Consider the following 27,977-nt stretch of genomic DNA (forward strand, 5'->3'; position numbering starts at 1 on the left):
GCAGCCATTATCCATCCAGTTACGAGGTCAGCTAAAACTACAGTGAAAGTAATAAGACAACACTTGGCAAAGGTAAAATCCAACAATAAAGATAGATATATTTCTGATTTTAAAAACGGGTTAAAGGGACATGGGCAACAGGTAGGGAGGTGTCTTTGAGACCAGGAAGAGATCAGCCATGATCTGATTGAATGGCGGAGCAGACTCAAAGGGCTGAATTGCCTACCTCTGCCCATAATTCCGATATTCCTCTGTTCCTATTGAACCCCAGAAAGGCATGTTTATAATTGAAGCTGATCTAGCACATTCAGTGATGCCATTCCAAGATTATTTATAGGCTTGGAAAAACTGAAGACCAAATTCCATGTTCCACTCAGAGCTAATGCTAAACCACTTTGCCTCTTCACACTGAGGAAGGTCCCTCACTTACTGTTGCACAAACTCAAGGGTGAAATTGGGCACATGCTATATCAGGGGGCTAACCATATTGACAATATGGTGTTCTGAAATATTCTCAAAGCCAAATGGTTCAATTCGAATCTGCATGGACTTGACTCAGCTAAACAAATCGGTGGAATATGAGAGCCATCTGATGGCATCGGTGAAGGAAAGTCTTGTCAAACTAGCTATAAGCACCCTATTCACAATATTAGCTATGAATAGAGGATTTTGTCAGCTGTCTCTGGGCACAGAATCCAGATTGCTAATCACATTTATAACACCATTTGATCATTATTGCTTTAATAGATTACCATTTGGAATTCTATCTGCTCCAGAAATATTCCAGAGAGCAATGTCTTAGACCCTAGAAGGCATGGAAGGAGTAATATGACGTATGGACACCATACTTGTCTGCAGCTCCAGGAAGAATAGCCTGGCCATGGAGTGAGAACAGTCATCACAATTCCACAGGGTGTCAGGTTTGACATTGAACAAGAAATGTGAATTTGCAAAGTCTATGATTTAGGACACATCTTGCAAGCCTCAGAAATAACAGCTGACCCATTGAAAACACAAGACGAGAGAGTTTCCACAACCTAGGAACATCACAGAGCTACAGAAATTCTTAGGAATTGTTAACCAAGCAGGCAGGTTCCTACCAAATTTGGCAGAAACCTTGTCCATGATAATTAAGCCGGAGGGGGTGGGGATTAATAAAGACAGTCTTCCTGTAAGAACTAAGAGGTGAAAAGTAAAGGTGTTAGGTTCATGAATTTGTAGTGAAAGGTGATGGCGAGGTTGGATTTACAAGTAAATAGGTTAGATTTAAAATTTTCTTCATAAGATATGTAGGCTTTTCAACTGTTGAACTTCAAACGGGAGTTTGGAAGCGACAAACAACTTGTACAACTTACAACGTTTTTATAGGTAAACCAGAGAAGGTATATGAAATTGTATTGACTGAAAGTGGAGACACAATAATAAAAAAAAACATTCTTATATTTGGAAAAGTCCAGCTTAAAGAATAATAATAATTATAATTATAAGGAGAATGGAATCTGAGATGAAAGGGAAAAAATAATTTAAGGAATGATGTTTCGCTGAATTGTGGGTAGGCCGTGTGGAGGAAATGAACTGAAGGCAAATCTGTCTGCTGGGAAGGTGTCAGAGTTCGAACTGGAAGTAACCATCCAGGTTCAAACCAGAAATGTATTTGTTTTTCAGAAAGCAATTTGTGTCTGAACTTTCTTTTCGGATTTTCACATCTGACTGAAAATGTCTGAGGAGTCGTGTGGCATACATTTATTAAAATGATAACAATTCTCTGCCTTCAGCAATATTACTGGAGTTCTGTGGTTAAAAATCTATAAGGCAGTTATTGCCAAGAAGGTAGTTTACTTGTGTGTATTGACCAAGTGGGTTTTTTATGGGGGTTGTTCTGCAAGACTGTTTTTACCGTGTAACTTTTATATTATGTGCTGAAGGTTTTTTCTTTTTTATTAAAACTTTCCATTTTTTAAATCCTAAAGTTGTTATTGAGTTCTATGCTTTTAGGGTCAGGAGCTCTTCCTCCTCATTTTCAAAATACAAAAAGAAAGCTTATGGTCAGTAAGAAGCCTTCTCTCTGGGTTTTGGCTTACTCGGCACTAACATCTGCTGTGGTTGTGACATTGCTTCAAGGTCAGAGACACAAAAAAAAGCTATGTTACAATTGAGAAGGTGATATTGGCAGCAGCACGGATGTGTGAGAAGTTCTCACAGTTACTTGATGGGATTGCAGTTTAAAACTGAGGTCTACCTTAAGCCATTGATCACTCTTCGGAACACGAATAAGATTGGGAGAAAAACGCTTCAGACTGAGATTAATGAGGTATGATTCAGTAACTGTGTGCATCCAAGGGAAGTACCAATGACTACAGATGCGCCATCAAGAATGCCGTTTGAAGGAACCAAACTGGAAGATCTGAATTTCATCAAGAAATTGGAAGCAAACACATTTGTCGTTACGAAGCAGCTACCAGCCATTGTGAAGAAGTTGCAGCAGATAAAACAAGCACACCAGCAAGATGATGACTGCGTCAAGACAAAGGAATACTGTCTGGAAAGCTGGCAAGACTATACTCTTAACAATCCAGTACGGACTGCAGTACTTTGAACAGGAAAAACACTCACAATTATTGATTATCTATTAGTTTTTAAACAACAAAATGGACATTCTGAGAGCCCTTCGGCTTGATATTCTTCAAAGAATTCACCAAGATCACTTTGGGATAGAAAAATGTCAAGTGGGAGCCGAGCAATCCATCTGACAGCCTGGCATTGCTTGTTCTAGACAAGACATTCAGCCGAATACTCCATTTGAGAGACTAAGGGTGGGATCCTCCAGTCGCCGACACTGAAATTGTGTTCGGCGATTGGCCAGAGAATACCCGTTTCCGCTGAAATCGGGGCGGCGCTGCTCTAGCGACGCGCCGCCCTCTCCAAAGCAGAGTACTCCGAGAGTGCGCTGCACGTCGTAACGACGGCCTCAAGATGTTGCATGAGGCCCGCCCCCTGATGCTCCACCCCGACCATGGCATCAGTCGCGTGTGTTATCATCTGTCGGGAACTAGGCGTGGCGGCTGCGGACTCAGTCCAGCACCATCACAGTTGGGGGAGGGCCTATCCGTGGGCAGGGGGGACTTTGGCAGTGGCTGAGGGCACTGTTGGGGGGTGGTCCGGGGCTCGCGAGCCGGCCAAAGGGGGGGGGACTATTTTACAGGGCGGGTTCACGTGCGGCTGGCGCCATGTTGCACGATGCGGCCGCTGCAGGCCACCACCATGCGCCTGCGCGGCCATGGACCCGGCAATTCTCCAGGCCATATCGGCAGCTAGAGTCGGGTGCTCTATGCTGCTTGGCTGTTAGCCCCCAGCCAAACGGAGGATTGGTGACCGTTTTGCGCCAAATCTTCAGTCGTAAAATACCACGCTGGCATGAGGACCTAGCCTCAAAGTTGGACAATCCAGCCCTCTGTTCTCTCACCAGAGCTGAATTGCATCTGATTTGAATTCCCTCAAGAAACGATTCCCAATCCTTAGCCATGCAAATATTTGCAAGGCAAGGATTGTGACGGATTCCCTTGGGAATCACACTATCGGGCTGCTAATTTGAGCCCATCACACCCTCGCCCCTAATCCTTTCATGGTTGAGTGACTTTGAAATAGTCAGCTGTGAAACTAATAGCACTTAACTCTATTTGAAGTGGTCCAGGAATCAATCAATGCTTGATGTTTATAAACGTTGTGATTAGTTTCACAGCTGACAACTGCAAAGTTACTCAACCGTGAAGGAAGATGAATGGAACAATGCTGACAGCTGGGGGAGTGGGGGTGGTGTGTGCACTGTCAATCACAACCTAGTAAATTCATTATCAAAGAAAAATGAATGAATAGCTTGCAGATCAAGGATCTGAGGGAGATTTTAACCCAGCAGACTGTTTTTCTCTTTCCAGGAATTGACAGGTGCTGTTTCCTCTGCCTGAACCAGCAGGTGTATTGCCCAGGTGAGTGTTAAAGCAGTGATTCTTTTCACTGCCTCTGCCAGGAATACTCTCCAGATTCCAGTCAAGGGTTTCTCTTCAGGGGGGTCTTCCTGACAGGGGTCTCTCTTCTGGGGGGTCAGTGCAGAGGGTTTCTGTATTGAGGGGATCTCATTATTTAGGAGGTCTCTGGGGGCAGTCTCTTTATTTAGGGGTCTTTGTGGGGTGGTCTGTTTATTTATGGTGTCTCTGTGGTGTGGTCTCTTCAATTAGGGGTTGTCTGGTAGGTGGTGTTGGGCGAATCTGGTGGGGATTGGGTGGGTAAGTCTTGCATTGTGGGAGAGAAGGGTGGCCCTGCAATGGATTTTGGGGGCAACTCCTTGAAAGAGTTATCCCCTTAGCCCACCATGAAGTCCCCCATGTCAAATACACGGGGCGGGATTCTCTGATCCTGAGGCTAAGTGTTGACGCCGTCGGAAAGCAGCCGCTCCAGCTGCTGATCCGGCCATGGAATGGGCGCTGGGGGATGTGCGCATGCGCAGTGGGTCTGGCATGAACCTGCGCATGCGCAGTCCCACAGGCACGATTTCTGCGCATGCACGATGTCTCCCTTGTCCGCGCCGGCCCCGACCCAATATGGCGTAGGAGTACAGGTGCCGGCGCGGAAGAAAGGAGGCTGGGAGACAGAGAGGCTGGCCCGCCAATCGGTGGGTCCCGATCGCGAGCCAGGCCACATCGGAGGCCTCCCCCGGGGTCAGACCCCCTCCCCCCCCCCCCAGCCCCCTCCCCCCCCCCCCAGCCCCCTCCCCCCCCCCCCCCACAGGCCACCCCCGGACCCTTCACTGCTGAAGTCCCGCCGGCTGAGAGAAAGTTAGAACGGCGCCGGCGGGACTCGGGTTTCTTTTTACGGCTGCTCGGCCCAATCAGGCCGGAGAATCACGGTACGCGTCCCCAACCAGCGCCGCGCCGACCACGCCGGCCCCAATAGCGCTGATTCTTTGCTCTGTGGAGAATCGCGTCCCAGCGTCGGGGCGGCGTGGCGCAATTCGCGCAGCTTCCCGGCGATTCTCCGTCCTAGCGCGGGGTCGGAGAATCCCGCCCATGCTTTTCAGGACCAGCAACAATTCTCTCCCACTTGATTCCCGGCCCAGAGGACTGGAAATCACCAGGGCCAAGAGAATATGGTGCCCGGTCCTATAACTGGATGCAAGTGGGTCTTAATAACCCATTTGCATCATGCCACTGGCACGGGGCATGAACCTCGATCCCGACACCAGCGTCGGAAATGGGCGGTGCCGGCGCTGATCCCATTTTCTCCCCAACCCTAGATTCTCCGCCTCACCAGGAACTCCGCTACCAGCGGTGCGAGGCTGAGAATTCAGCCCATTATTTCAAATCATCTTATCTGGCCAGTGAACATTTAAGAGCAAAAAGCACCACTTTTCCATCAAGTCCATGGAAGCACCTGAAAATGGATTATTTGATTTTAAAGAAATATATTCCTTATTGCCTTTGACTGCTGCTCAAAGTGAACAGATGGCACAGCACCACAGCCAAAGCAGTAATTCAATCACTGAAGAGAATCAATGCAACTCATGGCAGTCCGGACATTCTGGTGTGTCAGAAAATGGTCTGCAATTTGCTAATCAATTGGTCCACAACTTTGTGAAGTAATATGGCTTTGTTCATGTAACCAGCTTGCTTCGTTATCCTCAGGCTAATGGTGATGGTGAGAGAGGTGAACGAACCACAGACGTGATGAAGTAGAAGGAAGATCTTAATTTAGCTTTTCTGAGTAACTGAATCTGACTGTTACAAATGGTTTCTCACCATCAGAATTGTCAAAGGGAAGGAGGTTGAGAATACAACTTCCAGCTCTGCAACAGAAACTAAAACCTAATATTAGCTCGAATGACCACAAGAGAGTTAAACAATGTGAGGACGAACAGCGGAACAAACATGCTTGTTACTTCAACTTCAAACGCAGCGCTGAAGCCCGGGGGAGTGTACTATACGAGATCAACAGGAAGGCAGCATAATAATACAAAGAGTTCAACAACTGAGATCATACAGGATTGAGATGGACCAGCAATTACAAGGAGAAACCATAGTGCCTTAACACCCTTGAAAAGAAAGCAACTGAAACTGGGGCTTACTCTTCAGATCCTGATGGAGATAAGGAACAAGAAACACGGCAAAACTCTGCAAACACCCAGGAGAAAGGCAACTCATATTGTAGAACAAGAGAGTATACAGGATGTCATCGACCTCAGAAAGAGATCAGAACAAGAGGGAGATTAGTCAAGGAATCTCAGAAACTAGCCCTGTGAAGGCTGAAACTCAATGGGGAGATAGAGGAGGATGTATCTAGTTGAGATAGAGACGTGGGAATAGATGTAGAGCAAACCATTAACATCAGAAGCACCTGATGCTCATATAACTATGATGCAATGACACATGACTGAGTAACAGAGATCTGGAGGGAGGAGAAGTCCACCTATGCAGAGTTTGCAAGATAAACGCAGAGCTGCAAATAAATGATCATGGTTTGAACGAACTACAGTCCTGAGTAGCTTCCTCAAGGAAAATAGGCAAAGCCCAAAGAAACCCAGCTAGATTCCGAACACATGTTGAAACAACCATCACACCACTGCCTCCCTGTGGTAGTATGCATTAGGGGTCATGTGGGACTGTGAAGCCGTGATGTCATTGGCTGACAGATCCCGGGTCTTGGTTGGCTGTTGATCACTAGCTCCGCCCTGAAGGCGGAGACTCCAGGATGGTATGTTGCCTCCCTGGTGCCAGGGTCCAGGATGTCTCCGAATGGGCAGAGGGCATCCTGAAGGGAGAGGGCAAACAGGCAGAGGTCGTTGTACATATTGGTACTAACGACATAGGCAGGAAGGGGCATGAGGTCCTGCAGCAGGAGTTCAGGGAGCTAGGCAGAAAGTTAAAAGACAGGACCTCGAGGGTTGTAATCTCGGGATTACTCCCTGTGCCACGTGCCAGTGAGGCTAGAAATAGGAAGATAGAGCAGCTAAACATGTGGCTAAACAGCTGGTGTAGGAGGGAGGGTTTCCATTATCTGGACCACTGGGAGCTCTTCCGGGGCAGGTGTGACCTGTATAAGAAGGACGGGTTGCATCTAAACCGGAGAGGCATAAATATCCTGGCCGCGAGGTTTGCTAGTGGCACACTAGTATGGCAGGGGGGTGGGCACGGGAGCAATAGGTCAGAAGGTGAGAGCATTGACGGAGAACGAGGGAATAGGGACAGTGTGGCTCTGAGGCAGAGCAGACAGGGAGAAGTTGCTGAACACAGTGGGTCTGGTGGCCTGAAGTGCATATGTTTTAATGCAAGGAGCATTACGGGTAAGGCAGATGAACTTAGAGCTTGGATTAGTACTTGGAACTATGATGTTGTTGCCATTACAGAGACCTGGTTGAGGGAAGGGCAGGATTGGCAGCTAACCGTTCCAGGATTTAGATTTTTCAGGCGGGATAGAGGGGGATGTAAAAGGGGAGGCGGAGTTGCGCTACTTGTTCGGGAGAATATCACAGCTGTACTGCGAGAGGACACCTCAGAGGGCAGTGAGGCTATATGGGTAGAGATCAGGAATAGGAAGGGTGCAGTCACAATGTTGGGGGTATACTACAGGCCTCCCAAAAGCCAGCGGGAGATAGAGGAGCAGATAGGTAGACAGATTTTGGAAAAGAGTAAAAACAACAGGGTTGTGGTGATGGGAGACTTCAACTTCCCCAATATTGACTGGGACTCACTTAGTGCCAGGGCTTAGACGGGGCGGAGTTTGTAAGGAGCATCCAGGAGGGCTTCTTAAAACAATATGTAGACAGTCCAACTAGGGAAGGGGCGGTACTGGACCTGGTATTGGGGAATGAGCCCGGCCAGGTGGTAGATGTTTCAGTAGGGGAGCATTTCGGTAACAGTGACCACAATTCAGTAAGTTTTAAAGTACTGGTGGACAAGGATAAGAGTGGTCCGAGGATGAATGTGCTAAATTGGGGGAAGGCTAATTATAACAATATTAGGCGGGAACTGAAGAACATAGATTGGGGGCGGATGTTTGAGGGCAAATCAACATCTGACATGTGGGAGGCTTTCAAGTGGCAGTTGAAAGGAATACAGGACCGGCATGTTCCTGTGAGGAAGAAAGATGAATACGGCAATTTTCGGGAACCTTGGATGACGAGTGATATTGTAGGCCTCGTCAAAAAGAAAAAGGAGGCATTTGTCAGGGCTAAAAGGCTGGGAACAGACGAAGCCTGCGTGGAATATAAGGAAAGTAGGAAGGAACTTAAGCAAGGAGTCAGGAGGGCTAGAAGGGGTCACGAAAAGTCATTGGCAAATAGGGTTAAGGAAAATCCCAAGGCTTTTTACACATACATAAAAAGCAAGAGGGTAGCCAGGGAAAGAGTTGGCCCACTGAAGGATAGGCAAGGGAATCTATGTGTGGAGCCAGAGGAAATGGGCGAGGTACTAAATGAATACTTTGCATCAGTATTCACCAAAGAGAAGGAATTGGTAGATGTTGAGTCTGGAGAAGGGGGTGTAGATAGCCTGGGTCACATTGTGATCCAAAAAGACGAGGTGTTGGGTGTCTTAAAAAATATTAAGGTAGATAAGTCCCCAGGGCCTGATGGGATCTACCCCAGAATACTGAAGGAGGCTGGAGAGGAAATTGCTGAGGCCTTGACAGAAATCTTTGGATCCTCTCTGTCTTCAGGGGATGTCCCGGAGGGCTGGAGAATAGCCAATGTTGTGCCTCTGTTTAAGAAGGGTAGCAAGGATAATCCCGGGAACTACAGGCCGGTGAGCCTTACTTCAGTGGTAGGGAAATTACTGGAGAGAATTCTTCGAGACAGGATCTACTCCCATTTGGAAGCAAATGGACGTATTAGTGAGAGGCAGCACGGTTTTGTGAAGGGGAGGTCGTGTCTCACTAACTTGATAGAGTTTTTCGAGGAGGTCACTAAGATGATTGATGCAGGTAGGGCAGTAGATGTTGTCTATATGGACTTCAGTAAGGCCTTTGACAAGGTCCCTCATGGTAGACTAGTACAAAAGGTGAAGTCACACGGGATCAGGGGTGAGCTGGCAAGGTGGATACAGAACTGGCTAGACCATAGAAGGCAGAGAGTAGCAATGGAGGGATGCTTTTCTAATTGGAGGGCTGTGACCAGTGGTGTTCCACAGGGATCAGTGCTGGGACCTTTGCTCTTTGTAGTATATCTAAATGATTTGGAGGAAAATGTAACTGGTCTGATTAGTAAGTTTGCAGACGACACAAAGGTTGGTGGAATTGCGGATAGCGATGAGGACTGTCGGAGGATACAGCAGGATTTAGATTGTCTGGAGACTTGGGCGGAGAGATGGCAGATGGAGTTTAATCCGGACAAATGTGAGGTAATGCATTTTGGAAGGTCTAATGCAGGTAGGGAATATACAGTAAATGGTAGAACCCTCAAGAGTATTGAAAGTCAAAGAGATCTAGGAGTACAGGTCCACAGGTCATTGAAAGGGGCAACACAGGTGGAGAAGGTAGTCAAGAAGGCATATGGCATGCTTGCCTTCATTGGCCGGGGCATTGAGTATAAGAATTGGCAAGTCATGTTGCAGCTGTATAGAACCTTAGTTAGGCCACACTTGGAGTATAGTGTTCAATTCTGGTCGCCACACTACCAGAAGGATGTGGAGGCTTTAGAGAGGGTGCAGAAGAGATTTACCAGAATGTTGCCTGGTATGGAAGGCATTAGCTATGAGGAGCGGTTGAATAAACTCGGTTTGTTCTCACTGGAACGAAGGAGGTTGAGGGGAGACCTGATAGAGGTATACAAAATTATGAGGGGCATAGACAGAGTGGATAGTCAGAGGCTTTTCCCCAGGGTAGAGGGGTCAATTACTAGGGGGCATAGGTTTAAGGTGAGAGGGGCAAGGTTTAGAGTAGATGTACGAGGCAAGTTTTTTACGCAGAGGGTAGTGGGTGCCTGGAACTCGCTACCGGAGGAGGTAGTGGAAGCAGGGACGATAGGGACATTTAAGGGGCATCTTGACAAATATATGAAAAGGATGGGAATAGAAGGATACGGACCCAGGAAGTGTAGAAGATTGTAGTTTAGTCGGGCAGCATGGTCGGCACGGGCTTGGAGGGCCGAAGGGCCTGTTCCTGTGCTGTACATTTCTTTGTTCTTTGTTTGTTATAAGAACCAGGAGTTCTCCCCCGCAAGCCAGTCTGTTGCTGAACTGCGGGGAACAAGTCACGCTTAATAAAGCCTCATCGACTTCATCTCTATTCGTCTCTCGTGAGTCTTTGTGCGCTACACTCCCCTAAAGAGCATTTGGAAAGTTTCGTAAATAAATGCTGAACTTTTGCCTTGGTGTTTCGGATTCTTCTCTACCCCCTCTGCCCCGAAAGTAATTATAAGCCTACAGAGACGACCAATGTCAAAACTAAAATTTTGCTTCCACCTTTCATTAGGGAGGAGAACTTAACATCATAGAATCATAGAATGGTTACAGCATTGAAGGAGGCCATTTGGCCCATCATGTTTGAAACATGTCTCTGCAAGAGTAACCTGTTAGTCTAACTGCCCTTCCTTTTCTCTTCAGTTCCCTTCTGAATGCCACAATTGAAACCACATGCTCAGGTGGGGCATTCTAGATCTCAAGCATTCACCGAGTAAAACAGATTTTCCTGCTCATTATTGGTTCATTGGAGCACGGTTCAATTCCCGTACCAGCCTCCCCGAACAGGCGCCGGAATGTGGCGACTAGGGGCTTTTCACAGTAACTTCATTTGAAGCCTACTCGTGACAATAAGCGATTTTCTATTTTCAATTTTTCAATTTTCAATTTCAAATATCTCAAGTCAGTGTCCTCTGGGGTGAAATTCTCCCCCAACGGCGCGATGTCCGCCGATTGGCGCCAAAAACGGCGCCAATCAGACGGGCATCGCACCGGCCCAAAGGTGCAGAATGCTCCGCATCTTTGGCAGCCTAGCCCCAACATTGAGGGGCTAGGTCGACGCCGGAGGGATTTCCGCCCCGCCAGCTGGCGCGGAAATGCGGCGCATGCGCGGGAGCGTCAGCGGGCGCCGACAGTTTCCCGTGCGTGCGCAGTGGGGAGAGTCTCTTCCGCCTCCGCCATGGTGGAGGCCGTGGCGGAGGCGTAAGGGAAAGAGTGCCCCCACGACACAGGCCCGCCCGCGGATCGGTGGGCCCCGATCGCGGGCCAGGCCACCGTGGGGGCACCCCCCGGGGTCAGATCGCCCCGCACCCCCCCTCAGGACCCCGGAGCCCGCCCACGCCGCCTGGTCCCGCCGGTAAATACCAGGTATGATTTACGCCGGCAGGACAGGCAATTACTGGGCGGAACTTTAGCCCATCTGGGCCGGAGAATTGAGCGGTGGGTCCCGCCAACCGGCGCGGTCCGATTCCCGCCCCAGCCCAATCTCCGGTACCGGAGACTTCGGCGGGGGCGGGGGCGGGATTCATGGCGGCCAACAGCCATTCTCCGACCCGGCGGGGGGTTGGAGAATGATGCCCCTGGTTCTCCACTCTTCTGTCAATGGAAACAACATCTCCATATCTAATTTGTCTACACCCCTCATTATTTTGAACTCCTCTTTCCACTCAACTTCAGAAGAAACCTAGCTTCTCCAATGTAACCTCATAACTGAAGTTGCTCATCCCTGGAACCATTCTCAAAACTTTACTGTGCCCTCTCACAAACCACCCAGCCGTCCTAAAGTGCAGTGCCCGACTTCAGTTGAGGTTGAAGCTGTGTTTGTCAAGGTTCATCAGAACATATTAGATTTTGTACTCATTGGTTGTGATTCAGCAACCGCTTTGCGCCCAGCACGGATCTGGTGGAATGGGTGAATCGCACAAGAGCCCCAAATCGGCTCTGTGCTGCGCCGATCATGTGGCACCCAACTCGCTTCCCCTGGCACGATCAGGATCTCTCCATCGCTGGGCAAGATCCAGATCTGCATATTCAAATGAGTCATTAGGCTCATTTAAATACACGGACACTGTATGCACCCAGCACCTGGAGTCAACAGCCGCACCTGCGAGATCTCGCCAGGGCGCCGTTCAGTACTAGTCTCCACAAACGTAGACCAGGCGTAATGCTGTCTCAAGGGTCTCGCAGATTCGAGTCCCGGGTGGTCGGGGACAGGGCAAGGTAATTCCCTGGCACTCCCCCTGGCACCCAGGCACTGCCGGCCTGGCACTGTGTTGGTGCCCAGATGGCAGTGCCAGGGTGCCAGATGCAGGGTTGGCGCTGCCAGGATTCAGGTCAGGGGGCCTTGCCCATTGGAGGAGGGTGGGGATGGATTTCCCAGGGGCCTCAACAAGGCTGGGGGTGGAGGGGTGAAGGGGGGATCAATAAAGTGGAGGAGCATCTGAAAATTGGGGGGCGTGAGGAAAAATGGGGGCTGCCATTCAAAATGGCTCCCTGATCTGCGAGGAGCCATTCTCGCGCGCATTATCAGATTGACACAGGAACTAGACTAAAATGTGGCCTCAGCAGGGAAAAAAACCCAGAGACCAAAATAAACGGCAATATTACTAAGTTGGAAAGATATCATTGTTCCATCATTGTTGCCACGACAAAATCCTGGAACTCCCTTCCTAACACCACTGTGGTTGTACCTGCATCAGATGGGCTGCAGCAGCTCAAGGAGGCAATTCACCATCACCTCCTCCAGGGTAATTAGTGATGAGCAACAAATTGGATTTGGATTTTGTTTATTTCATGTGTACCGAGGTACAGTGAAAAGTATTTTTCTGCGAGCTGCTCAACAGATCATTAAGTACATGAAAAGAAAAGGAAATAAAAGAAAATACATAATAGGGCAACACAAGGTACACAATGTAACTACATAAACACCGGCATTGGGTGAAGCATACAGGCGTGTAATGTTAATGAGGTCAGTCATGCCAGGGATGTCTGCATCTCCTGAATAGATTTTTTAAAATAGATTCAGAGCAGTAGTTTAACAAAACACCAAGGTAATAATTATAAGAACAATATTTATTATTGTTACAAGTAGGCTTACATTAACACTGCAATGAAGTTACTGTGAAAATCCTGTAAAATATATTACCTGAGCAAAAGCGAGACAGACAATATTGAGAAAGGAACTGGCCCAGTTATTATGTGTTTTACATTACAAATACATTAATAAAAAAATGTGTTTCTTATTTTGCTATTCACAATACTCCTGTCAATTTGTTCAGTTGGTGAGATGGTGAGTTGTGATTCAGAATGACACCAATGGAGTGTGTTTCATCCCCCATATTGGCTATGGTAGTTCATGGAGGGCTGTCTCCAATTTGACTTTATAGACTATGGCTAATTACCTATATTACCTGAGCACAGTATCCATGGTTGTTCATTCCCAAAGTTATTCAAAGAAAACAAGATGATTCATCAAAGAAACCTGGGCCTTGAAATGACGCACTGAGATGAATAGTGTACAGGAGCTGAATGTGTTTAGATTCACTTTGTTAATTTTGGTGGAAGCAGTAAACGTTTTAAAATACTGGCGAATGTGACAAACTTGACACAGCATCATTTTAAGGCAATTGAACAAAGAAATGTAAAATAAATAGAATGTTGAATTTGATAGATATGGCAGATCAGCACATTTATCACTACTGAGGAACTCAAGAAGTTGAATTTGAGGGAGTGATAGCCAACCACAAATGTTCTATTATTTATTTCACTTGCCATGGTTCATGTTACTAATAATAATGTTATCTTTTCAACTGTAACAAACATTTTAGGAGCAGTTCTGTATTTTTTGTTTTGCTTTTCCTCAAGGAGTGTGGTGACTAGGGGATTTTCACAGTAACCTCATTGCAGTGTTAGTGTAAGCCTACTTGTGACAATTATTATTGTTATTAAGAAGATCTGAGTGATTCAAAGTGATCACATTTTGTCATCGGTGTGTCATGTTTGCAAAATTATGGTTTTAATTTCTAACGGCATTTCTGCACCTGAATATTAAAACAATAGTATAAAAGAACATTACAGAAAAAATAGAAATACTACCATAAAGGAGAAACGGTTAAAAGAAAAGCTGTTAAAACACATCCCAAGCAACATAACAGAGTAAAATTAAAACACATTAAATATAATGAAAAAATAAAGGACGTCATAACCAGCATAATATAAAAAAAACTCAAAACATTCTATTAATTTATAACATCATTAAAATGAGCTTTCTTTTCTAATAGTATTAAATACAAGTCTGGAATAATCCATCTATCTGCCATTTTAAAATTTAAATAATGAACAGAGTGATCTAATTCCTATCATTGAAGACAATTTTCAGGCAATACTGTTTTGGCTTTTATTTCATTTCAATCGAAATACAGAAAAAGGAATTATTTTGAGAACAGTTTCAATTGCCCATTATTTGGTTACTAATTGTGAGAGTATATGGCTACTCCCATCATAGCGATTAAGTAGTGCAAATGGTTAAGTAGCAGACTTAGAGGCCTGAATTCTCGCAACGGTTGGGAGCACAGAGTTGGGATAATCCGGGCTCTGCAAACTCGTCCAGGGAAAAAGTGCCCTGTGTAAGGGTCCTTCTTATTTATTCCATGTTTATTCCCTTATTCCCCATTTATTTTATTTTTGCCGCTACGGTTTTGATCCATGGATGATTTATGGACATGTGTCTTTAAGGCAGCTGTTTCTTTAATCCCAGTAGAAAGAAGCAGTGGCCTCTGCCTCTAACTCAAACAGAAGAATCCGGAAAGTTGTGTTCGTTTATACTGGTGATTGCAGACTGTCCAGCATCAGTGATGGCTCAGTTTGATTTATTTGGCTAGTGACCAATAAATTGGCTGCACTCCGCCCAGCAACAGGTGGTGATTGGCTCTGATCCCACTGGAATGTTTTCAGAGTCACGAGGTTCCAGTTTGGTTTCAGGCAGCCTGGATGAAGAGATCTACATAACTCTCTCCAAAAAGATCAAACGTATCCTCTCCAAAAGGCCACCATGGGGGCTGACTCTTTCTCCAGCAAGTCCGGATGTCAATCTCCTCAGACTGCAGAAGCCTGAAGTCAAACCATGAGCTGAAAGCAAGGTTTGATGTGAAATAATGTGTCCCGCCAAAAGATATAGGCGTGAAGGCGAATCCCGAGCTGATGGTCCAGTTTAATGCAAAATGAGGTGTCTCTCCAGAACGCCTGCTGCCTGTGGGTACTGTATTTTCTAAGCTGTGCGGACCCTGAATGAATGACTCTACAAAGAAGACCATTTCCAGATGTAAACCAGAGACTTTAATCAGCAAGCACACTGTGAAGAAAGTGTACTTTATGGTGAAATAGTTGAGGAACAGTGTAGAACCTTCCAAGCGATTTCTCACAGTGCTCAGCAAAGGTTTGTACCAACAAAAAGGAAGGACGGTAGAAAGAGGGAAAATCGACCGTGGATATCTAAGGAAATAAGGGAGAGCATCAAATTGAAGGAAAAAGAATACAAAGTGGCAAAGATTAGTGGGAGACTAGAGGACTGGGAAACCTTTAGGGGGGTAACAGAAAGCTACTAAAAAGCTATAAAGAAGAGTAAGATAGATTATGAGAGTAAACTTGCTCAGAATATAAAAACAGACAGTAAAAGTTTCTACACATATATAAAACAAAAAAGAGTGGCTAAGGTAAATATTGGTCCTTTAGAGGATGAGAAGGGAGATTTAATAATGGGAGATGAGGAAATGGCTGAGGAACTGAACAGGTTTTTTGGGTCGGTCTTCACAGTGGAAAACACAAATAACATGCCAGTGACTGATGGAAATGAGGCTATGGCAGATGAGGACCTTGAGATGATTGTTATCACTCGGGAGGTAGTGATGGGCAAGCTAATGGGGCTAAAGGTAGACAAGTCACCTGGCCCTGATGGAATGCATCCCAGAGTGCTAAAAGAGGTGGCTAGGGAAATTGCAAATGCACTAGTGATAATTTCCCAAAATTCACTAGACTCTGGGGTGGTCCCGGCAGATTGGAAATTAGCAAACGTAACACCACTGTTTAAAAAAGGAGGTCGGCAGAAAGCGGGTAATTATAGGCCAGTTAGCTTAACTTCGGTAGTAAGGAAGATGCTGGATTCTATCATCAAGGAAGAAATAGCGAGGCATCTGAATGGAAATTGTCCCATTGGGCAGACGCAGCACGGGTTCATAAAGGGCAGGTCGTGCCTAACTAAGTTAGTGGAATTTTTTGAGGACATTACCAGTGTGATAGATAACGGGGAGCCAATGGATGTGGTATATCTGGATTTCCAGAAAGCTTTTGAGAAGGTGCCACATAAAAGGTTGCTGCATAAGATAAAGGTGCATGGCATTAAGATTAAAGTAGTAGTATGGATAGAGGATTGGTTAATTAATAGAAAGCAAAGAGTGGGGATTAATGGGATCAGTGTTGGGCCCACAATTGGTCACAATTTACATAGATGATTTGGAGTTGGGGACCAAGTGCAATGTGTCCAAGTTTGCAGACGACACTAAGATGAGTGGTAAAGCAACAAGTGCAGAGGATACCGGAAGTCTGCAGAGGGATTTGGATAGGTTAAGTGAATGGGCTAGGGTCTGGCAGATGGAATACAATGTTGCCAAATGTGAGGTTATCCATTTTGGTAGGAATAACAGCAAAAGGGATTATTATTTAAATGATAAAATATTAAAACATGCTGCTGTGCAGAGAGACCTGGCTGTGCTCGTGCATGAGTCGCAAAACGTTGGTTTACAGGTGCAACAGGTGATTAAGAAGGCAAATGGAGTTTTGTCCCTCATTGCTAGTGGGATGGAGTTTAAGACTAGGGAGGTTATGCTGCAATTGTATAAGGTGTTAGTGAGGCCACACCTCGAGTATTGTGTTCAGTGTTGGTCTCCTTACCCGAGAAAGGACGTACTGGCGCTGGAGGCTGTGCAGAGGAGATTCACTAGGTTAACCCCAGAGCTGAAGGGGTTGGATTACGAGGAGAGGTTGAGTAGACTGGGACTGTACTCATTGGAATTTAGAAGGATGCGGGGGGATCTTATAGAAACATATAAAATTATGAAGGGAATAGATAGGATAGATGCAGGCAGGTTGTTTCTACTGGCGGGTGAAAGCAGAACTAGGGGGCATAGCCTCAAAATAAGGGGAAGTAGATTTAGGACTGAATTTAGGAGGAACTTCTTCACCCAAAGGGTTCTGAATCTATGAAATTCCTTGCCCAGTGAAGCAGTTGAGGCTCCTTCATTAAATGTTTTTAAGATTAAGATAGATAATTTTTTGAAGAATAAAGAGATTAAGGGTTATGGTGTGCGGGCCGGAAAGTGGAGCTGAGTCCACAAAAGATCAGCCATGATCTCATTGAATGGCGGAGCAGGCTCGAGGGGCCAGATGGCCTACTCCTGCTCCTAGTTCTTATGTTCTTATGTACTAAAGAATTACCATCTGAAGCAGAGACTCTTATCTTTTGACCTTCATCCTTGTTATTTTTCACCCCTTTTCCTCCCCCTCTGTGTTCGTCTGTCTTGCATGTGTGGGTAGAGGCTGGGGCAGTTAAAGTGGGAGTCAGGGATTAGCTGATAGTCAATCAGTTGTATTTACTGCATTTTCCCATGATAGTTCTTGTTATAAATAAACAGTAATTAAGTTCAAACTTACAAACCTGGTGACTGTAATTGATGAGCAGCCAGGGCCAAAGAATTTGGGTATTTTTATGAAACTGTTGGTTAATTCATTTGTGTTGTGACTCCAGGGCATGTGGGCTGGAATTGAGTGGAACATTTTCCCAGGGTGACATAACACCTGGATGTTTGGATTTTTGGTCCTGATTAGGCAGGTGAATATGAGAGTTATGGTGGTCGATTGCAGAAGGTTTGGGGGCTTCAGGGTGGGATGAAATATTTTTAAAAATTAAATAAAACAGAAAACAGCCCTCCAGCCTTTGCCCCTTACATTTATCTTTTCTTGGCCACCCATGCAAACCCATGTCACCTCATGACCTCCACCCATCACAGCCTTTCATACGTTCCATGCCAACCTATTCCCTCCACCAACTTCCATAGTCCTTTATAATCCCATGCCAATTTAGTGCCAAACTCAGACCGACCCAGCCCCCACGTAGTATGCACTATGGGCCGACCTCAGAAGCTATTCTGAGATTAAATAAATATCTTAAATGTCTATTGATTCATTTACTATTTCAAAAGAACATTCTCATTGATAAATTCATTAAATGTAACTTCCTTTAGTTCCTTATAAAAACAAGCATTTATATTCAGAATCCCCCTTCAAAGAATTTATAACTACTTGGAGCTGCAAACCAAATGGTGAACTGACAGGCACGCCACTATAATAATGATAGGCTGTAAAATCAGTCATGCAGCACTCTCATATTTATGTATGATTTTTTTTTTTTTTTAAAAAGCACTGCAGACAATTTTTTCTAATATTTAAAGGCAGGAGATTTAAATCCTTGGCAGCTCTAATAAGACTGACAGTTTATACAGGTTTTACACGCATTCATGTCTACTTTTAACAATCTCAACTGGCAACTGGCCTTTCCAAAAGGGCACTTTACCTCTCCATAAGGTGTCCTGGGACCATATTCAAAAGGGACCTCTCCTAAGTGCTCCAGCAGCCTTAAACCTTTCCCCCCCCGCCAGGTCGAAAGTGCACAAGTCATATTTTGAACATTCCACAAGCCAAAACCATATCCGACTGAGGCAGTTGTATTTTAAGATATGCGGTTGTCTCCTTGGATGTGCAACTTAGAACCCGGCCCAATCCCCCCCCCCCCCCCCCCCCCCGCCCACCCCTGAAAAAGTGCTGGGGCCAGTTTCTGGGGCACGATATCTGGGTTTGTGCCTCCGCCACCATTTCCACCACGACGGAGAACCTCTAGGCCTGCATGGAAATTCAGACCAGTGTCTCTCGGTTTTGGGTTTGGATCTCAGTAGGGCTCATTCAACTGTTTATCCCTTTCATTGAATAGAATAAATATAATTTCTTAGGGTGTGGAGAGAAAACAGGAGCCTGCAGGAACTCTGTAGTTGTCACACAACATTACCAAAGTGGTGACTAGCTGTTTGGCAATGGAAGGAGAACAGTACAGCTCCAAAGGGATAGTTCAGTGCCAGTGGTCACCTATGGAAACTATCTTTCCATTCCCAATCAAATATATCTCCATTTTTCTAACTAATCAGTTGGGAGCACACAATTTCATAAGCGTAATTAGATTCCACACTGCCACAATCTTTACTGACAGATGTCTGCTTAAAAACACACATTTTCTAATTGGTTATTCAACAATGATTCTGTGAAAGACAACAGCAAATTCTGAACTCTCGAAAAGCAAAAGAAAATTACAAGTTATTGGAGCTCTGGGAAACTATCAACAGTGGGAAACAGAAAAGCATTTACCTGTGTCTTTCATATCCATCAAGCGATTATACCAGAGTACAGACTATAATTGAAGGGGAAAAAAATCACATAATTTGTTAGTGTAAACAATTTTGATGGGGTGATTGTCTTAAAATTCCAAGATGCCACTGAGGCAAAAATGTATTTAAGAGTGGAACTTCCACTAATACTCACATTACAATCATCCACCTTCCCAATTAACTGGCTGAACATGAACAGTATAAAAGTTTACCTGCAATTTAAAACGACATTGATTCTAAAATTCTGATGAGGGATACTACAAAAATGCTGCGTGTTTTTCCCCCTGAAATTTCTCATTTTGCTAATTCAGTGGAGATATCCCTTGCTTTAAATAAGTAGGTGAATGCCTCTGCCTAAGTAATGAAGGAATCTCAAACAAGCTTGTGCACATCCACATCCCTTGAATAATTTGCTATTTCATTTTTTGAACTTTTTGTATCCCCTTTATCCTAATCCTGTGTTTTTAAGCATAAAGCGACACTCTGCGGGTTCCCCATTATCAACCAAGCTTCCATTATCCATCACAGGAGTCTCTTTCATCATGAGTGAATTCTGGAGGTAACACAAAGTAACGAATAAAACCGAAAAATAACTCTCAGCGTGACTGGTCAATCTTGAGCAGGTTCTTACCTAATGTGACCTGCAGTTCTCTGCTCTACATTCCAGTCCAGAGGCTTTTAGATGTCTTTCCTGAGTCTTAATATTTTATCTGCTGTTTGGGAAAAAAAAACATACAAAGGACCCCCCCCCCCCCCCCCCAAGAATAAGCAACTGTTGCAATATGAGAAATCTAAAATGTTTGGTGACAGGATACAGATAAGTTGACAGGTAATGATTGGTAATCTGTTTTTTTTAAATTTCAGTAACTTTCAGACCAGTGCCGTTATTGGTACAATTTGTTTGTACACACTGAGAATATCTTCATGATGATGAAATTAATCTATGAATATTTTATGAGTAGATGAGAATCATTTGTTGGGTAATAGAATATTGTCCTAAACTGATGGGACCAAAATATTGACGGTAAAATGATCACCTCCGCGCCCTTTCCCCCCACCAACAGATGGAAAAAAATTGAAGGAGTTTAAATGTGAAATGTATGAAATCTCACTCCAACCCGCCATAAGTGCGCCGATCTCGATTTTAAACGCTCCTCTCAAGCAAATAACGTGCTGTAATCAGCTGGCTCCTCCTCCCCAGTGTCTCTACTCACCCCAAATGTTTTCACCCCCCCCCAATGTTTTAACCCCCTCCCCAATGTTTCCACCCCCCATGTTCCCACCCAATGTTTCCCCCTCAATGTTTCCAACCCCCATGATTTCACCCCCAATGTGTTCACCCCCCATGTTTTCACCCCCCCCTCAATGTTTTAACCCCTCCCCCATGTTTTTACACCCCCCCATGTTTCCCCCCCCCCTCCCCCCCCCCCCCCCCCAATGTTTTCATGGTACACTATAGTCCCTGGCTGCGTGTTTCGGTCATTAACATCCCACCTGCCAACCAGCTAGCCTGTCTATCTGGTCAGTTACTGAATAACTAACGATGGAGTGCCCATCATTATGAGGTGCTGCCTTTGAAGTTGTCAGCTTCTCCACCTTCCCAGGTTCCCGCCCTTCCCCATGCAACTACTCTTCCCCACTCCCTTGTCCACCTCCTCACGAACATGCCTCCTACTCCACATTCATTTTCATCCACACTGTAATCAAACAGATGCGTTTTTGTTGCAACAGTAACTGGGCAGGGTTATGGGATGATCTGAAATATTAAAAGTTCAAACCTAAAAGGAGCTTCCAAAATAATCAAAAGCGGTAATGAACAATTGCAATGTCGGCAAAGTAGCGCAATTAGAATTGCAGTAAAAGCTGTTTCACAATATGTGAAGAAAATATATCTTTTTAAAAGTCTAAATTCTGTGAAAAGATCAAAAGGAAAGTTACAGAGTTCACGGGACTGTCGACATCCCTTGCGGATTAACTCCCGGAGTGCATGGGATGAATGAAACGCAATGGGATTCTTTCAGGTGTAAGGTTACAGACTGACTTTCCCCTCATGCCGACCACACACAGTTCACAATATTTAGTGGAGAACTCGGTTTGTGGTCTAAATATTGAAAAGTACAGTCTGGGGCTGAGCTTTTTGTAATTATTAAACAAAGGATTGCCAAATCAGGGAGCAAATAAAAAAACCTGTGAAAACTACTTGTTAAAAGATAAACAAAGTGGTTAAAAAGAAACAATGGGATGTCACACAGAAACCGATACATGCCATATTGTTAATATTTTGGTCTGGTTTTGATACACCATTTCGGATTATAAAGTGAAAAGGATCCAGCCTTTTAAGTTTAAGAAATACAAGACCATAACAATTCAAAACAAACAGTATCATCAAACTAAGGTGCATTACTTTTCTTTATCTTCAGTGAATCGCATGCACACTGTATCAAATGGGTTCTCAATGACCTTTACTGTGATTTAATATACAGGCACTATCCCATGCTCAGCTAATAAATCTCACTGCAGCGTGATAAGCCTACTAAATCTGCACCACATTGAAGTTCAAAATGGCTGGGAAAGTATCTACCATAATAATGAATTTTTAGATCTAATGGAACTGCTGTGCATTTCAGAATCTTCTGGCAGGCCTGGAGGATGTCCAGTCTGCAGCCTGTCTGAGACTGTGGCTAACCACAGCATCGATTCTTTAGGCATTATATACAATAACCACAACCCTAGCGGTCTAACTTGTGCAGCCAGAAACAAATTTACATAACCCAGTTTGCAATGTACAGCTCAACTGTGAAGCTAAACTTTGACTTGGGAAAAAGCAAAAAGCCACAGGGTGGAATTCTCCATTGCCCGACACTGAAACGGGGAACTGCGATCGGGCGGCGAATAGCTCCCGATGCCGAAACTGCGGCAGGCGTTGCTTTGACGCTGAATCGCGATGCTCTGCCCCCTCCAAAACGGCGTCATCACAAAGCACGTCGCGCACAGTTGCAACCTCGTTCGCATCTCATTAGCCGGCCCACCCATGATGCTCCGCCTCTGAGTTCCCGATGGCGCGGCTCCCGTATGCTCTCAACAGTCGTAAATTTGGCGTGGTGGCTGTGGGGAGAGAGAGTGCATACGGATAGTGCCCAGCACCGCCATACTTCGCTGGCCGGAGGGCTGTGGCCTCGGGGTGGACAGGGATGCAGTCCAGTAGAACCAGGGCCATCTTTGCGGACGCAGTCGGTGTGTGTGTGGGGGGGCGTATACTCTACGCCCGGCTCCAGCTTGTCAGCCCTGCGCATGTCCATCACAGACCCAGTGATTACCCCAGCCATTTTTCGCATGTTCTGTGGGCATTCCACGCGGTGCCGGTGCTAGCCCCTCACCGGTAGCGGAATTGGTGCGGGTGTGGTGCCAATTTTTCCGACGTGGAACTCCACGGATCCTCTGTTGCCGTCAGCACTTAGGTTCAGGAATGGAGAATCCAGCCAATAGTGCTTCAAAGTGCATCCATGAATTCGGAGGTCCTGGCACTGAAAGCGTAAATAATTTGGTCTGTTGCATGCAGCATTACTGTAGTGTACAGTGCTCTGAAAACAAGATGGTTAAAATATTATAAACCATTATTGAGCTGTTTGTGTTATCATTTTGGATAATTGGATAATTATATAAATGTAAAAAAAAGTACAGCATGTAGTTTCAGGTTCTTGAAAGTTTTATCTGTTACAGCTATATGAGCTGAAGTGCCTTACGCAAGGTCCTCTGTTATTAGAAACTTCCTAAAATGTGCTGCTTTACAGAGATAGATTAGATGTAAAGAAGAACAATAGCTTTCATCTAATCTATATGTTGAAAACAAAACTAAAATATGTAATCAACGCTGCATAGCTCTCAGATCCTCTTGAACACCTTAATGTACAGCTTGCATATATCTATTCTACATATAACTATTGTATGTATCTATCCTACATTGATCTATATATCTATCCTCCAGAGCTAATGAGATTACTACTGGAAAGAGGTAGAGAACTGTGGTCACAGTGAGAATTGTAAATATTATAGGATCTAACTTCCATTTTAAGATCCATATTGTGGAGCACATTTAAAGAGAAATTCCTATGTGATGACAGAAACGATAGATTTTGCTCTAAGCAGTGAATGAATGGCACCAGCTATTCATTATGCTTTAAAAAAAAAAGTTTTATTGTCACATGTACCGAAGTACAGTGAAAAGTATTTTTCAGCGCCCAAGGAAACGTACACAGTACGTATACAGCATCAAAAAAAATAGTAGATAGTAACAGTGAATGCGAAAAATAACAGTACATCGACAAAAAAATAATTAGTTACATAATGGAACAAGGGCAAAATAATAAAGCAAAATACGCCATAAGCAAGGGCAGCATAGAGCGTCATGAATAGTGTCTTATAGGGAACAGATCAGTCCGAGGGAGAGTCATTGAGGAGTCTGGTAGCTGTGGGGAAAAAGCTGTTTCTATGTCTGGATGTGTGGGTCTTCAGAATTCTGTATCTTCTGCCTGATGGAAGGGTCTGGAAGAGGGCAAAGCCTGGGTGGGAGGGGTCTCTGACAATGCTGTCTGCCTTCCTGAGGCACCGGAAGGTGCAGACAGAATCAATGGGAGAGTGACAAGCTTGTGTGATGTGTTGGGCTGAGGTCACTACACTCTGAGGTCACTACACTCTGAGGTCACTACACTCTGAGGTCACTACACTCTGAGGTCACTACACTCTGCAGTTTCATGCGATCATGGGCCGAGCCATTGCCATACCAAGCTGTGATGCAGCCGGATAGGGTTCTCTCTATGGCACATCTGTAGAAGTTTGTGAGAGTTGATGCAGACATGCCGAATTTCTTCAGCTTCTGTAGGAAGTAGAGACTTCGTTGGGCTTTCTTAACTGTTGCATCAATGTGAGTGGACCAGGACTCTCTGTTGGTGATGGTGACCCCCAGGAACTTAAAGCTATCGACCATCTCTACTTCGGAGCAAATTAAGTAGACAGGGGCGTGTGTCAAAATACGGTTCCTGAAGTCGAGGATCAGTCCCTTTGTCTTTCTGACTTTTAGAGAGAGGTTGTTTTCGGTACGCCATGCAACCAAGTGATCTATCTCCCTTCTGTAGTCTGACTCATCATTGTTTGAGATATGACCCATCACAGTCGTATCATCCACAAACTTATAGATTGAATTGGAGTGAAACCTTGCCACACAGCCGTGTGTGTTTAGGGAGTACAGTAGAGGACTGAGCACACAACCATGCGGGGCCCCGGTGTTGAGGACTATAGTGGAGGAGGTGCTGTTACCTATCCTGACAGATTGATATCTGTTGGTGAGGAAGTCAAGGATCCAGCTGCACAGGGTGGGGGAGGGGGGTGTCAAGTCCAAAATTGCAGTGTTTGGTTATTAGCTTGCAGCCCATAGACTTTCCATGAGGGTTTGCACTAGGTTCTCCTGTCAGTCAAGTATCCAAAATGTTTAGCAGCGTATAAAAGGTTGTGTAAACACTGCAAGCAACTGTCTATCTCCCTAATCAATCAGATAGGAGAATCTAAACCAGGAAGTGTAATTTAGAAGAGTTAATTCAATGTCAAATCAGGTACAGAAAGAAAGAGGGGAAAAAAATATTGGATGATGAGAGGACCAAACAAGGAAGTAAAAGATAATGAGACTCCATGGGCGCGATTCTCCGAGCCCCGCGCCGGGCCGGAGAATTGCCGCAACCGTGTCACGATGCCCCGACGCCGGCGCGCGATTCTCCGAGGTGCGGAAAATCGGTGCCATTTGCGCCGGCGCGTTTGGCGCAGCGCCGCCCGCGGGCCGCTGGAATCGGCGGGGGTCGCCGATTCTCCGGCCCCGATGGGCCGAGTGGCCACGCGGAAAAAGCAGAGTCCCGTTGGTGCCGTTCGCCCCTGGTCTCTGCCGGCGGGAACTCTGCGCTAAGGGTCGTGGGGCGGCCTGTGGGGCGGGGAAAAGCGCTCCTTCACCGGGGGGGGGGGGGGGGGGGGGGCGGGGGGGGGAGGGGGCCTCTGATGGGGTCTGGCCAGCGACCGGGGCCCACCGATCGGCGGGCCGGCCTCTCCCCCCCTGGGCCTACTTTGTTGCGCAGCCGGCCCCTGAGCCCCTACGCCATGTTGCTTCGGGGCCGGCGCGCTGAAGAAATCTCCCGCGCATGCACAGGTTGGCGCGGCCCAACTACGCATGGGCGGGTTGGCGCGGTGCCCATTTGGCACCGGGAAGGGAGGCTGGAGCGGCGTGAACCACTCCAGCGCGTGCTGGCCCCCTGTGGGGGACAGAACCGGTCATCCCCGTGCCCGTTTCGCGACTGCGCAAACATTTTGGAGAATCGCCCCTCATATTTGTCGAAGATACGATTAGTGCCAGAGAGGTTATCTTGCAGTAATTAAGAATGACTATGTTGATAAAAGAATTATTTGGCTGGAACGGACAAGTCATAAGCTTAGTCTACCTACAAAGCAATTGCAGGATTTTAAAGTGGTTCAATATATTTCAACGGTGAATCAGACTGTGAGATGCTGTTTTGAAGGAGTATCAGATATTTGCGTTTGTGGATGTCAAACATTGCCTTCTAATTTGCGTTTGAATAATGGCAAGTGAGCACCTGGCCTTACTGTTGTACTAACAACAGGATCTGACCCATGATCACACCATTAACCTGCTCAGTTGGAAGGCTCTGTTATGTGGAATCATTTGCAAACTAATGAACATCAGAGTGTACTAACCCAGCCTTGGTACAAAAGCATAAGCTAGAATCTTAAAGGTAAACGTAATGTTGCCATAATCGCAGATGACCATAGACTGATTTCCCCAATTGATGTGGAGATGCCGGTGTTGGACTGGAGTGAGCACAGTAAGAAGTCTTGCAACACCAGGTTAAAGTCCAACAGGTTTGTTTCGAATCACTAGCTTTCTGAGCGCAGCTCCTTCATCGGGTGAATCACTGCGCTCCGAAAGCTAGTGATTCGAAACAAACCTGTTGGACTTTAGAACATAGAACATACAGTGCAGAAGGAGGCCATTCGGCCCATCGAGTCGGCACCGACTCTGCCCTCTCTGCCACGCTATCCCCGTAACCCAATAACCCCTCCTAACCCTTTTGGTCACTAAGGGCAATTTATCATGACCAATCCACCTAACCTGCACGTCTTTGGACTGTGGGAGGAAACAGGAGCACCCAGAGGAAACCCACTCAGACACGGGGAGAACGTGCAGACTCCGCACAGACAGTGACCCAGCGGGGAATTGAACCCGGGACCCTGGCGCTGTGAAGCCACAGTGCTATCCATTTGTGCTACCGTGCTGCCCAAACCTGGTGTTGTCAGACCTCTTACTGTTCCCCTATTGAGGGGGAGAGCTGACTGGCGGTGGTTTAACCTCAGGATCACACACCTTAGGCGAGGGACAAGGTTGAGAAGGTAGGCTTCTATGAATAATCTCAACTGGTACAGGAATTAAACCCACGCTGCTGGCCTTATTCTGCATCATAAACCAGCTGTCTAGCCCACTGATCTAATCCAGCCCTGGTACCTTAGAGTACACACGTCCGAGTGGGTTCCATTTTGGTAAGTGAGGGTTTTGGAGAATGAGAGTTTAGGGTGTGAGGGGATGGAGTGTGAAATGTTTGAAGCCAAAAAGTATGGGGTGTGTTTTGATTAGGCGTGAAGGGTTTGGAATGTGAGGGTTTAGTGTGTGAGGGATTTGGAATGTACAGGGTTTGGAATGAAAGGATTTAGGATGTGAGGGTTTTAAATTCTGAGGAGTTTCTAGTACGAGGGACCTGATGTGTGTGGGTGTGATGTGTGGAAATGGTGTGTGAGGGGCTTGGAGTGTGATGTGTGGAAGATGGTGTGGGAGGGGCATGAAGTGTGTGGGTGTAGAATGTGGAAAATGGTCTGAGGGTTTGGAATGTGAGGGCTTTTGAGTGCGAGGATTTTTTGACTGCGAGGCTTTTTTGAGTCTGCATGATTTGGGGTATAAAACACTTGAATGTGAGGAATTTCTGAGTGTCAGAGTGTCTTCAATGTCCGTGGTTTGCGTGTAAGGGCTTTAAGTGTGAGGGTTGTCTGCATGTGTGAGAGTGGTCTGCATGTGTGAGAGTTTGGAGCGTGAGGGGTTTGGAAAGAGTTGGTTCTTATGCTTGCAGGATTTCATGTATTTCCTTTACTCAGCCTATTTAATTTCTGCAGTTGTGCTTCTACCCCATAAGGCCTAGTACTGGGAGTTCAACAAATAGTCAAACAGGAAATTGCAGGTTACTGCAGCAAAATTAAAAGAAATATTGTAGAAAATGGTAAGTGATTACATATGTGTGGATCGCAACTGCAATGGCTGAAAATGGACGGGTAGCAGGACAAGTGCTGTACACATCTGTTTATATGTAACTGGAGAGATGCCTTGAGGTAAAGAAACAGTCCCCATGATGAGGCAGTGGACAGGAGGATGATGATCCCGATGCCACTAGGAATAAAAAGCCCCATTCGTTTTCAGACAGCTTCCAGGCCTCCCCACTTAGAGGGAGTAACT

The sequence above is a fragment of the Scyliorhinus torazame genome, chromosome 3 (assembly GCF_047496885.1).
Source record: "Scyliorhinus torazame isolate Kashiwa2021f chromosome 3, sScyTor2.1, whole genome shotgun sequence".
NCBI classification, from domain to species: domain Eukaryota; kingdom Metazoa; phylum Chordata; class Chondrichthyes; order Carcharhiniformes; family Scyliorhinidae; genus Scyliorhinus; species Scyliorhinus torazame.